Genomic DNA, 16,422 nt, shown 5'->3' with positions numbered 1-16,422 from the left:
TGCCTGGGCTACCTCGGTTTTGTCCCACATGGAATCTCTGGGAGCTGAAGGGGCGGTGGGGTAGAAGGTGGGAAAGGAGAAAATGACAGTCAGTTAGGATGGATTTCCAGGACCACCATGCAGGATTTATAGTGTGATTTACTCATGTCTGTTTGCCTCAGACTGTCCTGGTTTGGGCACTAAAAGCCCTGAATCCCAGGAACTGTTTCTTTGCAGTGAGAACCAGTATGGGTAGCCATTGTGCCTCACCACCAAAACCCATGCCCCGTTATGCCCCGTCACCCCCACCTCATTGTATCCCCCCACCCCACTGTACCTCATTAAAACCCTGCACCCTGTATCTGCTCCTGCCAGGAGTCCAGCGAGCTGTCTGAGCTGTCCTGGGTGACATGCCAAAGCTGTAGCGCTACCCTTTGGTTGTCCTGGAGCTTCAACCCATGTCCTTCGCCTAGCCTGCACTTCTCTGTGTGCTCCACACTGGTCTAGCCTGCACTTCTCTATGTGCTCCACATTGGTCTAGTCTGCACTTCTGTATGTGCTCCACACTGGTCTAGCCTGCACTTCTGTATGTGCTCCACACTGGTCTAGCCTGCACTTCTGTATGTGCTCCACACTGGTCTAGCCTGCACTTCTCTGTGTGCTCCACACTGGTCTAGCCTGCACTTCTGTATGTGCTCCACACTGGTCTAGCCTGCACTTCTCTATGTGCTCCACACCGGTCTAGCCTGCACTTCTCTATGTGCTCCACATTGGTCTAGTCTGCACTTCTCTACGTGCTCCACACTGGTCTAGCCTGCACTCCACACTGGTCTTTCCAGTGGTCTTGTCCCACCCACACCCCCGGGTGGAGAAATGATAGTCAAACAGCTGAAAGGGGGAAAAGGGGAGATCTGGTCATTCTTGGGGGAACCAAGGAAGAAGACTCTTCAGTCTGTCTCAGGTCTGTGGGATCCCACAGGGCAAAGACCGCCACCGCCCTTCAGGCATCTTTGCTGTTCTTCCTGGGAAAACACGGAGGCTTAATTACCACTCGGTACCAACCGCAGGAACATGCCAGGGAACAACAGCTGGGGGGTGAGGCTTGTCCGGATCACGTCTCTTAATGAATATACTCGTGTAGGAGATACTCACTGTTTGTTCTTCAGCATGATGCACCCTTGTTTAGCACACACTTCTGTTATTTATCTCCTTTCATCCCTACACCCCTATGCCAGGCCTCCCTCAGGTCTCAAGTAAATATGTAACACTCAGTGAACACTTAGGACCAGGTGGGCACCACGGGAAGGCACTTTGAATTGCTCTAATGAAGACTCACTTAACCCGTGTGACTATCATGCCCATTTTACAGCCAAGGGACTCAGTGGTTGCCAGGGCTTGCCAACTCTCTCATTCATTAGGCTCCCGGAGCCCTCTGGTTACACTATATTGGAGCACTTATCACAGGTATGGATGACCTCTGGTTACTCTATAATGGAGCACTTATCACGGATATGGATGACCTCTGGTTACACTATATTGGAGCACTTATCACGGATATGAATGACCTCTGGTTACACTATATTGGAGCACTTATCACGGATATGGATGACCTCTGGTTACACTATATTGGAGCACTTATCACGGATATGAATGACCTCTGGTTACACTATATTGGAGCACTTATCACGGATATGGATGACCTCTGGTTACACTATATTGGAGCACTTATCACGGATATGAATGACCTCTGGTTACACTATATTGGAGCACTTATCACGGATATGGATGACCTCTGGTTACACTATATTGGAGCACTTATCACGGATATGGATGACCTCTGGTTACACTATATTGGAGCACTTATCACGGATATGGATGACCTCTGGTTACACTATATTGGAGCACTTATCACAGGTATGGATGACCTCTGGTTACTCTATATTGGAGCACTTATCACGGATATGGATGACCTCTGGTTACACTATATTGGAGCACTTATCACGGATATGGATGACCTCTGGTTACACTATATTGGAGCACTTATCACGGATATGGATGACCTCTGGTTACTGTATAATGGAGCACTTATCACGGATATGGATGACCTCTGGTTACACTATATTGGAGCACTTATCACGGATATGGATGACCTCTGGTTACACTATAATGGAGCACTTATCACAGGTATGGATGACCTCTGGTTACTGTATAATGGAGCACTTATCACGGATATGGATGACCTCTGGTTACTGTATAATGGAGCACTTATCACGGATATGGATGACCTCTGGTTACTGTATAATGGAGCACTTATCACGGATATGGATGACCTCTGGTTACTGTATAATGGAGCACTTATCACGGATATGGATGACCTCTGGTTACTGTATAATGGAGCACTTATCACGGATATGGATGACCTCTGGTTACTGTATAATGGAGCACTTATCACGGATATGGATGACCTCTGGTTACTGTATAATGGAGCACTTATCACGGATATGGATGACCTCTGGTTACTCTATAATGGAGCACTTATCACGGATATGGATGACCTCTGGTTACTCTATAATGGAGCACTTATCACGGATATGGATGACCTCTGGTTACACTATAATGGAGCACTTATCACAGGTATGGATGACCTCTGGTTACTGTATAATGGAGCACTTATCACGGATATGGATGACCTCTGGTTACTGTATAATGGAGCACTTATCACGGATATGGATGACCTCTGGTTACTGTATAATGGAGCACTTATCACGGATATGGATGACCTCTGGTTACTGTATAATGGAGCACTTATCACGGATATGAATGACCTCTGGTTACACTATATTGGAGCACTTATCACGGATATGGATGACCTCTGGTTACACTATATTGGAGCACTTATCACGGATATGGATGACCTCTGGTTACTGTATAATGGAGCACTTATCACGGATATGGATGACCTCTGGTTACTGTATAATGGAGCACTTATCACGGATATGGATGACCTCTGGTTACACTATATTGGAGCACTTATCACGGATATGGATGACCTCTGGTTACACTATATTGGAGCACTTATCACGGATATGGATGACCTCTGGTTACACTATATTGGAGCACTTATCACGGATATGGATGACCTCTGGTTACTGTATAATGGAGCACTTATCACGGATATGGATGACCTCTGGTTACACTATATTGGAGCACTTATCACGGATATGGATGACCTCTGGTTACTGTATAATGGAGCACTTATCACGGATATGGATGACCTCTGGTTACTGTATAATGGAGCACTTATCACGGATATGGATGACCTCTGGTTACTGTATAATGGAGCACTTATCACGGATATGGATGACCTCTGGTTACTGTATAATGGAGCACTTATCACGGATATGGATGATACTTAGCTTCCTCGCGTGTTTCTTCCATACACTGAGTCCCAGGGAGGGCTGGGCTTCTCCATGGCATATCCATGTTCTTTGCCTAGTGAATAAGTGAATGAATTAATGGATGAGTCCTCAAGGACCACAGGAGCTCAGAGACTGATGTACTTAGTTTTGCCTCACTGCTGCAGGGCTCCCTGGCTGGCCGTGGTAGCAAAGGGTTCTTAACAGGACAGGGCCCTCTTTTTTGGAGTAACAAAACAACTTGGAGAAATGGATTTTTAAGCACAAAAGCAAACCTGAACTCCAGGGAGGGAAGGAGAACAAGACATTTCCATGAGTTCTTGGCTGAGACAGGGTTAGAGGGACTTGCACGCTTGCAGAGGTGTGGACAGGCATCTATCTCAGACAGCCCTCTCCCATTGCAAATTCCCCTTGGGTGGTGAGGTGCTTTGGGGAGAAAGTTTGAGAAAGATTCCCTGGAAAGTGGCTGGAACTCAGGATGTGGGCGACTCAGCCTGTGGGGGAAGGGCAGGCACCAGAACTAGAGTGCTGAATGAACAGAGGCAGGGGTGGGGTGGGGTGGGGGAGGGCGGGGGCAGACACAGGCCTTTCTGGCTGCGGGCTCTGGAACAGCAGTGGGTCATTGTGCAGGCTTCTGAGTGGCCCATACTGTTGTGAAAAATGTCTTGCAGCCACATCCTCAAGCAGTACTCAGCCTCCAAAAAACCTCACAGTATTTTTAGTTCCATTAGCAAAAAAAAAAAAAAAAAAAAAAAAAAAAAAAAGCCTTCTTTCCTCCCCACCAGCCAATTCACTGTTGATCTTGCCTGCTCTGAAGCTCCAGCGCTTCCTTTAACTTAGTGGGACCAGCCAGTGACAGGGCAGAGCCCCTGTCCCTCTCTATTTTCATAGTGTGTGTCAATGTTCACATGGGAGAACCATGACTTGTTCCCATTTTGGGGCCAGCTGTATAGCCCAGTTTTGTGCTTTGGGATGGGATCATGTGGGGTGTGACATTATTAAAGACCGCGGTTTCCAGGAGCCTGGACTGGCTGTGGCTGTGGCTCCAAGACTGTTGTAGCATCTGCTTGTAATTTCACTGGCCTGGGAGGAGATAGTAGCATGTTGACCTTTGCTGTGCTGTGACCACCAGACAGGGATGTAACCGTGTAAGACAGCGTCATTTACTCTGACTCAGGGTTCCAGAGGGTTTGGTCCCTAGTTTATAGGACCATGTCCTGGGGAAGAACACAGTGGCATCAATAACTTGTGGTGGAGGAGACTGTTTACCTCATGGTGAGCAGAAAGCAGACCACAAAGAAGGGATAGGGTATGCCTTAGGGTTTCTATGGCTGTGAAGAGGCACCATGACCACAGCAGCTTTTATAAAGGAAACCATTTAGTTAGGGTGGCTCACAGTTTCAGAGGTTCAGTCCATTATCATCATGGCAGGACATGGTGGTGTGCAGTTAGACATCGTGCTGGAGAAGGAGCTGAGAGTTCTATATCTTGATGTGCAGGCAACAGGAAGTAAACTGTTCCACACAGGGCATAGCTTGAGCAAATATGAGACCTCAAAGCATGCCCACACAGTGACTTCCTCTAACAAGGCCACACCTAATAGTGCCACTCCCTATGGGGGCCATTTTCTTTCAAACCACCACAGGGTACCAAGTCTAACTACAACTGATTTATTTTTAAATTTTTATTTTATGTGTATGGGTGTTTTTCTGGAATGTATGTCCATGTATCACTTGCACACTGGTGTCTGCAGAGACCAGAAGATGTCATTAGATTGCCACAAACTGGAGTTACAGACTGTTGTGAGCTACCATATGGGTGCTGGGAATCAAACCCAGGTCTTCTGGAAGAGCAGCTGGTGCTCTTCATCACTGAGCCATCTCTTCAGCCTCAGCCAAGTCTAATGTCAAAGTCATGCTTCCAGTAGCTTACCTCCTCTGGCTAGGTCCTATCTCTCCCATCAGCACCCACCAGCTGGGGACCAAGCATTGAGCACTTGAGCCTGCAGGAAAACAGTCCATATTGACATTCTAGGACACAGGCGAAGGGGGTTCCTCCCACAGCAGAAACTTCATTCTTTACTTCTGACAAGAATAAGAAGCTTCCTGCTGCCTGGTGGGAAGGTGTGATGGCTCCAGGCCTCTTGTTCTCTCCAAAGACTAGGACAACCACCTCGCAGGACGGCCAGCTCCTAACTCCTGGATACCAGGAGCTAGCAAGTCATAGCTCAAATGATAGTCAGCCTGTGCTAAGCTCCTGCCTTGGTTAGGGCTAATATTGCTGTGATTAAACACCATGACCAAAAGCAACTTGGGGAAGAAAGGGTTTATTTCAGCTTATAGTTACCCATCACAGTCCATCACTGAGGGAAGTCAGGGCAGGATCTCAAACAGGGCAGGAACCTGTGTACAGAAACTGATGCAGAGGCCATAGAGTTGTGGTGCTTTCTTGCTCCTCACAGCCTGCTCGCCCTGCTTTCTCATAGCACCCAGGATCACTAGCCCAGGGGTGGCGCCACCCACAATGAGCTGGGCTCTCCCACATCAATCATCAATCAATAAAATACTACAGTCTTTCCCATAGGTCAGCCTGGGAGGAGCATTTTTCTCAATTGGGGTTCCCTCTTCCCAAATGAGTCTTGCTTATGACAAGCTAACCTCAGTCCCTGCTGTCATAGTCTTCCTCCCCCCAGACTAGCCTATGGACAAGACTGTTGTCTCCAAAGGACACACTGGATTAAGTCTCTCCTCCATGGTGTGTCCTTGTGAGGTTTCCTCTGGGAGCCAAGGAATGCCAGGCCTCATAGACACCGGCTTGGTGTCATATGTGGGAACTGGTTTCTTCCTCAAGCTTGGTGCGAGATTCAGACTATTAGACAGTCATAACCACCTGGGGCTTTGTACCTGAGATCAAATAGCAAACAGGTAGTTGTCTGTGGCACCCTGCCAGGGAAGGAAGAGGGAGTTGATGGAGGCAGACTCCTTCACCCAGCACCATGCTGGGATTTGGTGATGATAGCCCTTCCATCGAGACAAGCCTGACATTGATTTCCTTCTCTCAGGTGACACTGAGGTGTGAGAAGGAAGTGTAGGCCTGGGCAGAGGTCAAGTACAGAGAAGGAAGGATCAAAAGACTCCAGTGCTGTTTACATGGCCCAGTCGCCTGCCAAGAGCTGCATGGAGAGAGCAAGAGCTGTGTTCTTCTATGGCACCAGGCCCTGCTGTCACTCTGGAACCCCGGGCTGGGGTAGTACAGCGGGACAAGGTCAGACAGAGTCTCAGCTCTTTCCCGGCTAGGGTACAACTCCTGTTGTTAGGACTGAGCAGGAATCCCAACTTGATTTCTCTGCTTTTCTCTTTGTGCGGGTGAGAACGGAGATTGGAAGGCCGACACAGCAGTGGTAGAGCCTTGAAACTCTTTATATTGCCAGATGCATGGTGCAGTGGTGACAGTATGAGCCTTCTGAATTGGAGTGAAATTAGTCCCAAGCTTTCCCCCTCCACCCCTGTACTTATTGTGGATTCTACTTCTTTGGAACTTCTACATGACTCTTATCTAGTTGATGTTTGGTTTGGACTAATGTCAATATTGGACTTTGTTTCCCTGGGGCAAGCATAGAAAGCCTTCATTTTGTGTGCCACTTTGCTTAAAGACAGTCGCCACCTTGATTAAAGATGGTGGCCACCTGGGAAGAAGTCAGTGGCTAGGGCCAGACTCAGCAGAAAATAGTGCTACAATTGATTAGCAATGCCTGCCATTGGGAGGTAAAAGTGAGGGTGTCCATGTTGTCTTCTATTTGGGGGAATGAGTGAAATTTCCCCATTCCTAACTATCCAGTTTGTGGTCAGCAGATGTCTAAAATAAAAGATCTGTTCTCTTTTACAGGGGTCCAGTATCTATTGTATTGCTTTATTTCCTCTATAGGGAGTTAGCCTCCACTCAGCTTCATGAAAGGATCTTCCAATAACGTAGACATAACCCTGCAGCCTCCAGTTACGCAAATGGCTCTTCAAAATTTGGACCCCACCTCTTCCGCGCCTTTCACTAGCTGCGCTCCATGTACCTTAAAGTGTAGGCATGACTACCCCTTTTCTCACGGTGTCCTGAGTTCAGTGCCCCTTCCTACCTCTGCCTCTGCAGGTGCTGCGGTTTCTGGGGTCTGAAACAACTCTCCCATTTTTCTCTCATCTAAGACCCAGGTACAGTGCCACTTCCTAGGTGAGATCTTTGTGTCTGTTTCTAAGATCATCTGTGGCATTGGTTTCCTCGGAACATTCTCTTTATTTCTCTGTCATTGCCTGTGGCCCTACAGACAGAAAACTAAAGACACAGTGAGCCATTTCTCATTACATCATCAGCCGGTAGAAGGCAGAGCGGTTGTGAGACGCTGTACCCTAGTGGGGCCCCTGGCTCTCCGGAAGGGTTCACTCAAGGTTTTCTCTGAATCCATGTCAAGTTGAATGAGCTTCAGGAAGCATTGCAAAGTGATTTGAAAACAATGGTTTTGGAGTCTTATGTTATAGCCCAGATTAACCTGGAACTTGCTGTCAATCCTGCCTGTGCTTCCCAAATGCTGGGATTACAGGTGGATATGACCCCACACCCCAGTCTTAAGTGACTTTTGATTCTCACTTGTTCCAGCCTGCCACGGACCGGACGTGGCTGGCTTAGCACACTGTGGTGGTGAGAGCAGAGAAGGGGCCGTGACTGACTGGGCCTCAGAGACCTCAGAGAAGCTGGGGTGTAACAACGCGGCTTCTCCAGGTGGGAAGACTGTGGTGAGGATGGCAGAGCTGAGGCAGCAGGTGCTGTTCTGGGGTCACTGTTGAGGTGGCAACTGAGCAGAGGGCCTGCTACCACGGGAGGGCGCAGAGGCTTTCATAGAAGAACAGCTCATGTTGGGCCTTGAAGGAAGGGTGGGGAGACTGTGTCTGGCATGGGGCACACCTAGCCTTCAGGGAAGGTATTCGTCAGTCAGATCCTCACCTTGTGGGGACAAATGGTGACAGCAGGAGGGGTTGACTGGGCTTCTCACTTTCTTTCCCTCAGTGGCTGTTGATGTGTGTGATACCTGGCCTTGTTCAGTGATGGCTGAGCCATAGGTTTTCTCTGAGTTGGATCTAGACCCATCTTGTCCTATCTCACCTGCAGTGGGTAGCTGTTCCAGTTTTGACCTGGAAGTACTACCCCCATTGAGGCTTTGGAACTGTCACGCCTACAGTTAAGACCTGAGATCCGGATGGGCTGGCTCTCTTGGTTCCTGGATCCTGGACGCTGGAGGTAGACCAAGCAGAGTTTTCCAGAGAACTCAGCTGGACTGCACCTCACCTTTCCTGGACCCTGTAACCTATCCCTTTACTTGTAAGTTACCCCACAAAATAAACCTCCCTTTTAACTATGTGGAGTTGCCTTAGTACTACAACCAACACCTACCAGCTGAAAGCACAGGGTGGAGGCTGTGGTGAGACATTTTCTGTGGCTGTGATAAAATACCTGAGAACAAATGGGTAATTTATAAAGAATAGAAGGTTGTCTGACTCATGGTTCTGGAAGAAGGGAACTTCAACAGCATGAGAAAAGTGTCCTTTAGCATCTGAGGGCCTTCTTTTAAAATATAACATGTTTACTAATTTTTTGAGAATTTCATATATGTATACAGTGTATTTTGATCATTTTCATACACATAACTTCCCTAATTCCTCCAAGATCTATTCCTTACCTCCATCTCCTCATAACTTTGTGTCTTTTCTTTTTTCAAATAATCCACTGAGTCCAAGTGGGTGTGAGACCATCTACTGGAGCAGGGTCAACCTGTCAGGGACCACACCCTTAAAGGAACAGAGTCTCCTGGGTGCCTTCTTGCTGCATTGTAATGTGGTGGGAGGGCTGACATGGCCAGAGAGAGCTTGCTTTTATAACAAAGGCACTCCTACAGCATCCTACACAGCCACCAGTCCAGGAGTGCATAGATTTGTTTGTCAGGAAGAACCCGTGTGGCCCAGGCATTCCTCCAAAGGTCTTAGCTCTCAACACTGCACTGGGGCTGAAGTTCCTATATATGAGCTTTGGGGAACACCTTTGAGTTATGTTTGAGGGTGACCCTTCCTCTTAAAGCCACCATTCTAGCCTGCTATCTATCTCATGACTAGGTAGGTCAACCCTCAGTTAGTACACAGGGAGGGAAGGGGGATCATGAGCCCCTAGAACTAGCATGCGCAGAGAGGAGAAGGAGCTCAGGCTACCCCCAAGTATCCCCAGAACCTATCTCTCTTCAAGGACAGAGCTGGCTTAGATGCTTCACAGGGATGAAAAAGCACAGCCCACCACTTGGGCCCCCAGCATCTCCTCCATGGAGGAAGGAAGGCTTTTGCACATCACTCCTGGATGAGAGCAGAGGTTCCTTCTCTTAGCATCTACCCTCTTCTGGTCTAACCTAGACCATTCGGGGCATCTGACACATGCTCTGGCTTGTATCTCCTCTGTATGTTAAGAGTTTGCTAGAGAGATGAGAATAACAGTTGGAAGTCAACTGATGCACATTTTGGATATAATCTCAACATGTTGTCTAGAGTAGCTACTGCTGTGATGAAACACCTTGACCAAGAACAACTTGGGAGGGAAGGGTTTAGTTTACTCACAGTTCCACAATACAGTTCATCATCAAAATCAGAGAGGTCAGGAATGCAAGCAGCACAGGAACCTGAAGCTAGGAGCCAATACAGAAGCCATGCTTACTGGTTTGTTCCCCATGGCTTGCTCAGTCTGCTTTCTTAGAGTACCTAGGACCACTAGCCCACAGATGGCACCACCCACAATGGTCCAGGCCCTTCTCATCAATCACTAATTAAGAAAATACCTTACAGTCTTGCCTACAGCCTAACATTATGGAAACATTTCCTCACTTGAGGCTTCCTCCTCTCTGATGACTCTAGCTTGAGTTAAGTTGACATAAAACTAGCCAGGACACCTGTCTTCAGAAAACTGTGTAAAAGAAGTTTCTGCTTGACATCAAGTTTTGTCAGACTTGATTCCCCTTAGTTATGCTGTCAAATTGTGCTTCCCACAGAAATACAATGTAAGCCGTACACCTGATTTAAGATTTCTAGTATCATTTAAAAACCATAAAAAAGAAACAAGTGAACTACATATGATATATTTTATATTATCCAAGCTCTCCCAAATTCTCTCATATCCACATATAATAGCACATTTTAGTTAATTTTTCCTGTCACTGTGATAACATAGACAACGAAAGCAACTCAAGGGAGGAAGGGTTTATGTGGCCTTACCATCTCGGAAGTACTGATCCCTATGGAAGGCATGCGAGAGCAGGGCGGTTTCCATTGTTGTGGCCAGGAAGCAGACTAGTGGAATGCCAATACTAAGCTCTGAGACACTAGCTATGATACTGAGGGCAGAGAGGGCTGGGGACACAGCTGAGTAATACAATTTTGCTTAGCACGTGCAAGGCTTGGAGTTCAGTCCCCAGCTCCACAAAACATGCAAGAAAACAAACAAACAAACAAAAACCCATAAAGCATATATGCCCCATACCCTTGATCTCCTCAAGGGCTGTTTTGTTCATCGGGTTTGGGACAGGGGCACTGGGTTTATTTGGATCCAGGGGGCATCTGTTGAGGACTGATACATTGTTCTATAATAAGCACAAGTGCAATATTGCTGCTCCATTTTACAGGTGAAGAAAGTAGGGTCTAGAGAAGTGGTTCGCAACATGTGGGTTGAGACCCTTTTTTGGGATGAACAACCTTTTCACAGGGTTTGCCTAAGACCATGGGAAAACACAGGTATTTACATTATGATTCATAAAATAGCAAAATTACAGTTATGAAGTAACAATGAAAATAATTTTATGATTGGGGTCACTACAGCATGAGGAACTGTATTCAAGGGTCACGGCATTAGGAAGGTTGAGAACCATTGGTCTAGAGAGACTAGGTGCAACAGTGGATGAAATGATTGGTTGGGTCAGGGACCAAGACACAAGGAGGATAAAAGGCCCAGAGCATGTGCAGGATATCCCACGGGGCATCTTTCATTTGGCTACTTTCTTTTTTTTTTTATTTAATTATTTTTATTTTTATTTTGCAATACAATTCAGTTCTACATATCAACCACGGATTCCCTTGTTCTCCCCCCTCCCGTCCCCCTCACCTTCCCCCCAGCCCAATCCCCATTCCCACCTCATCCAGGGCAAAGCCTTCCCCGAGGACTGAGATCAACCTGGTAGACTCAGTCCAGGTAGGTCCAGTCCCCTCCTCCCAGGCCAAGCCAAGCGATCCTGCATAGGCCCCAGGTTTCAAACAGCCAACTCATGCAATGAGCACAGGACCCGGTCCCTCTGCCTGGATGCCCCCCAAACAGATCAAGCCAATCAACTGTCTCACCCATTCAGAGGGCCTGATCCAGTTGGTGACCCCTCAGCCATTGGTTCATAGTTCATGTGTTTCCATTCGTTTGGCTATTTGTCCCTGTGCTTTATCCAAGCTTGGTCTCAACAATTCTCGCTCATGTAAACCCTCCTCATTCTCGCTAATTGGACTCCCAGAGATCCACCCGGGGCCTAGCCATGGATTTCTGCATCCAGATCCCTCAGTAGTTGGATGGGGTTTCTAGCATGACAATTAGGGTGTTTGGCCATCCCTTCACCATAGTAGGTCAGTTCGGGCTGTCTCTCTACCATTGCCAGCAGTCTGTTGTGGGGGCATCTTTGTGGATTTCTGTGGGCCTCTCTAGCACTTTGTTTCTTCCTGTTCTCATGTGGTCTTCATTTACCATGGTCTCCTATTTCTTGTTCTCCCTCTCTGTTGTTGATCCAGCTGGGATCTCCCGCTCCCCCAAGCTCTCTTTTCCTCAACCCTTGCCCTTTACTACCCTCATTCATGTCCAGGCTGTTCATGTAGATCTCATTCCATTTCTCTGTCATTGGACAATAGCCAGAACATGGAAACAACCTAGATGCCCTTCAACTGAAGAATGGATAAACAAAATGTGGTACATATACACAATGGAATACTACTCAGCAGAGAAAAACAATGACATCATGAGGTTTGCAGACAAATGGATGGATCTAGAAAAAAATCATCCCGAGTGAGGTAATCCAGACTCAGAAAGACAAACATGGTATGTACTCACTCATAGGAGGATACTAGATGTGGAACAAGGATGACTGGACTGCTACTCACATCACCAGGGAGGCTACCTGGAAAACAGGACCCCAAGAAAGACACGGGGATTGCTCATTTGGCTACTTTCTATCATGTGCAAATCTGGGTTTTATTAGAGGTTCTAGAAGGGATGGTGTCCAGAGAAGAGAGCCTTGCTCTCTTCCTTTCAAAGCACTTGGTGTCCTCTGCCCCTTGGAGAGCTGTCAGTGAAGCAGTTACGTCTGAGGATGGGTATGTCCTGAGCTCCTGGTAGGATCTCAACACAGCCAAGATGGCTCAGGGCTTAGCGGGGACAGAAGCTTGGGACACCTTCCTGGGGGCTGCTGGGCCTAACAGGGTCTCACTTAGGACCTTGCAGGGCCTGCCTCCACATAGCCCTTGCCTTAACATCTCTCTTATCCTCTGTTTTTTCAGCAGATCCTAGAATCCTTTCATGCATTTAATCATCTAAAATACGTTGAGCACCAACTGTTTGCTAGGCACTTGTTCCACTGAGGTGAGCAGAGTAAACACAGACCCTGCACCTATGAGCTTCTTGTTCAAGATAGTGAGTGGCTAATCAAACATGCACACGTATGTGTGATTTCAGCCATAATCACAGGGAAGTCCAGCTGATTTGACATGGGTAAATGTTTTAAATTGATAATTTGTATCGTTAAAGCTTCCCAGATGTTTCCAAGAGCTGGTAGGACCAAGAACCATCACGAAAGATGGTGCTCAGAGTGGAAGCAGAGGCTGTGGGTTCTGCACCTGGGTACCCCTGCAGTCTCCTATTTCTGGAATTACATTGGAGTATTTTGATGCCGACCCACCAAAATGAAAAAAATAGTTTTTATTTCCAGGCAACACCCCCAGCAGTTAGTTATCTTTGATCCCTTTCCACTTAAACAGTCCCCGGCCTCAGTACAGGATCTGGAATAGGAGGAGGCTGAGTGGGGACCACAGGACACTGTTCTTACACCTACTTAGTAAACTGTGAAAGAAGTTGAAAACACAATATTAGATTAAAAAAATGAATGTTTGGGTAGGTAATATATCCATATGATTTAAACAAAAATGCTTAGAGGCTTGGGAGATAGCTCAATGGTGGAGTGCCCACCTTGCAAGCCTGAGAACCAGAGTTCAGTCCTCAGAACCCAAGTAAAACATCGGGTGTAGCAGCATGCACTTCTAATTCCAGCTGGGGAAGGTAGAGACAGGCAGATCTCTGGGGCTTGCTGACCAGCTCCCCACGCCTCCCAAGAGAGAGATCCCTGTCTCTAAAAGCAAAGTATACCCACACCTGTGGAGGAACGACATCTCAGTTTGGCCTCTGGCTTCCACACACGTGTGTAACGTGTATGTACATATGTACACATGTACCTTAATTCCGCTTCTCTTGGAATAAAACCCTCAAAAAGATTTAGAGTGAAAAAAAATCCCCCCATCCAATTTCCCCTCTCTGTATCCACTGCCTCACAGGCTAAAAGGAAAACACTTTTATCTGTTCACTTAGTTTCTTTTGAAAATGCAAGTAAATTAAGAGAAAATCCCCCTCGCTCCCCAGTTGTTCTTAATACATGAAGGATGATATTATGAGCACTAGCCTGCACGCACTTTCCTTTAAACAGAATGTATCTTGGGGCGCTTTCTGTGTGCGTGCGTAAGAGCTTCCCCATTCTTCGGTTTTCCAAGCAGCTGTGCATCTCCCTTTGTTTGGTGGATGAACCATAACCCATAATTTATCTCACCACCCTGGTTGGCGAATGCTTGTCTGTTTCCCATCCTCTGTTATAATAAATCACGCTGCAGCAAATAGCCTTGCAAACACGTCGCTCACAGTGTCTGCAAGTCTAGTAGGGAGGCTCTCAGGCTGCGATTGTGGGGTCAAGGTCTAGGTTGGCATTGTCACTTGGATAGAAGTTACTAAACTGCTGTCTGTGGAGGTTTCCCTGTTGCTGTCTGAGGGCCTGGTTTCCACAGCCTTGCCAAAGAGAGGGCTGTTCAAATTTGGCTCTTGGCCAAGTTGCTAGGTACATGACACGATTTCAGCGTCAATTTGGTTTGCGCTTTTCTTATTAGGAACGTAGTCGAGCATCCTTTCATATCTTAAAGTCATTTGTAAATTCTCTTCCATTCGCTCATTTCTGTCACTGTCCTCTTTCCTCTACTGTAAAAGTTTGCGCATCTTAGAGAGATCAGGCCTTAGTCTGTGACATGGGTTGGTTATAGTCCCCCTAGATTTCTCTTGTCATTTTTTCCATGCAGAAATTTTAGTTTTGTTTGTGTGTATGTGTGCATGTATGAGAGTGCGAGGCCAGGTCCTCGGGCATCAGCTCCTTTTTCTCTCTGTAAATTGGGAAGGGTTTCTTACGGGCTGCAGTAAGACACTTGGCTGACTGGCCTGTAAGCCCTGGGGCTCTGCCTCTCCCAGCTCTTTATCTCTGGGATTAGAAGTGTGCTCCACCATGCCAACTGTAGCACTTTCCCGACTAAGCCTAGCAATTTTAATTTTTATCAGTCAAATTGATCTATGTTTTATTTTTCATGAATTCTATAAATCCGAGCCTCAGTTAGTGATGCCATTCCAGGCTATGGAGGAACTCTGCTGCTTCCTTCCGGTCACTTTACAGTCCCTAGCACTTTGGTTTTAAATCTCTGGTCCCTCTGGAGTTCATTGTGGTGCACGGATCCTACGTTGTCCTTTTCTCCAGATAGACCCATACACTTACGGATTTCTCCGCATTTCCCTCCTCTGAGAGGCCACATTCACTGCACACTCAATCCCACTCATAGCTGTCTGTTTCTCACATTTTCTATTTCATTGAGATGTTATTCTGGGCATGTTAGTGACACATTGATTTAAATACTGGAACTCGATAGCATGCACTTTTCCATAGTTCTTGTCTTCAGAATGTCTACTGGTATTTTGGTCTCTTTATTTTTCTTTATGAACTTTAGAATCAGCCTGTCTACTCCTGTGCCTTCTCCCATGTCCCCTCCAATTCTGTTGGTATTTTATAAGTCAGTCACTGGTAAAACAAACAAACAAACAAGCATACAAACAAACAAGCATACAAACAAACAAACAAACATACAAACAAACAAACAAAACCAGATTACCAGATTCTAAAGCGAGACTGCCCACATTCCAATCCCAATTGCCATTTTCCTCTTTGAGTGGACAAATTTTTATTTTTAAATCCTTTGATCTCTTCAAAGCATATTTCACATAATGTACCATGTTTATCAGAACATTTGCATCTAGAACTTAGCTTGGTAATGAGTTCAGAGGCTATGCTGTCCAGCTACGCCTCCTGAGTAGAGTGGTCTCAGGTTCTTTTTGCTCTGTCCCTGGAATGGCACCTCTCAGGTCACCAGATAGGTGCATTATCTCCATATGACAATCCAGATATGACTGCCATGACTTTTTCCCCCCAGAGGTGGTCTTTTCCTAGAGCCTTCCAGGAGGCCTGTATCTTGTCAGAATCACATGTCCAGGACCCAAGGGACCACCGTGATTGGCTTGGAGCCATCAGACTTACCTTTTGGTAGTCTCACTTCTACCATCTGCAGAATGGGATGGGAACCCAGAATCTGTAACTCCCTGGGAGGGAGGAGGGAGTGATGGCCTTTGTCCTCCCCCCTCCCCCTGCAGCCCTGTGATGGGGTGGTGAGTAAGCTTTCTGCAATAGCCCCAGGGACTTGAGGTTGCCCTTGGAACCACAGAAGCTTCCTGGCTCTTGCCCCAGACACCTGCAGGTGGGTTGCTTCTCTCCTGCAGTGTTTCCATGAGCATTCCCAGGGCGCTAGTTTTAGATTCCAGGCATAAAGAAAAGTTCCTGTTTCATGTTCTTGTTCTT

This window comes from Peromyscus eremicus, chromosome 1 (genome assembly GCF_949786415.1).
Source record: "Peromyscus eremicus chromosome 1, PerEre_H2_v1, whole genome shotgun sequence".
In the NCBI taxonomy this organism is placed as follows: Eukaryota; Metazoa; Chordata; class Mammalia; order Rodentia; family Cricetidae; genus Peromyscus; species Peromyscus eremicus.
Note: the sequence above shows the minus strand (reverse complement) of the source record.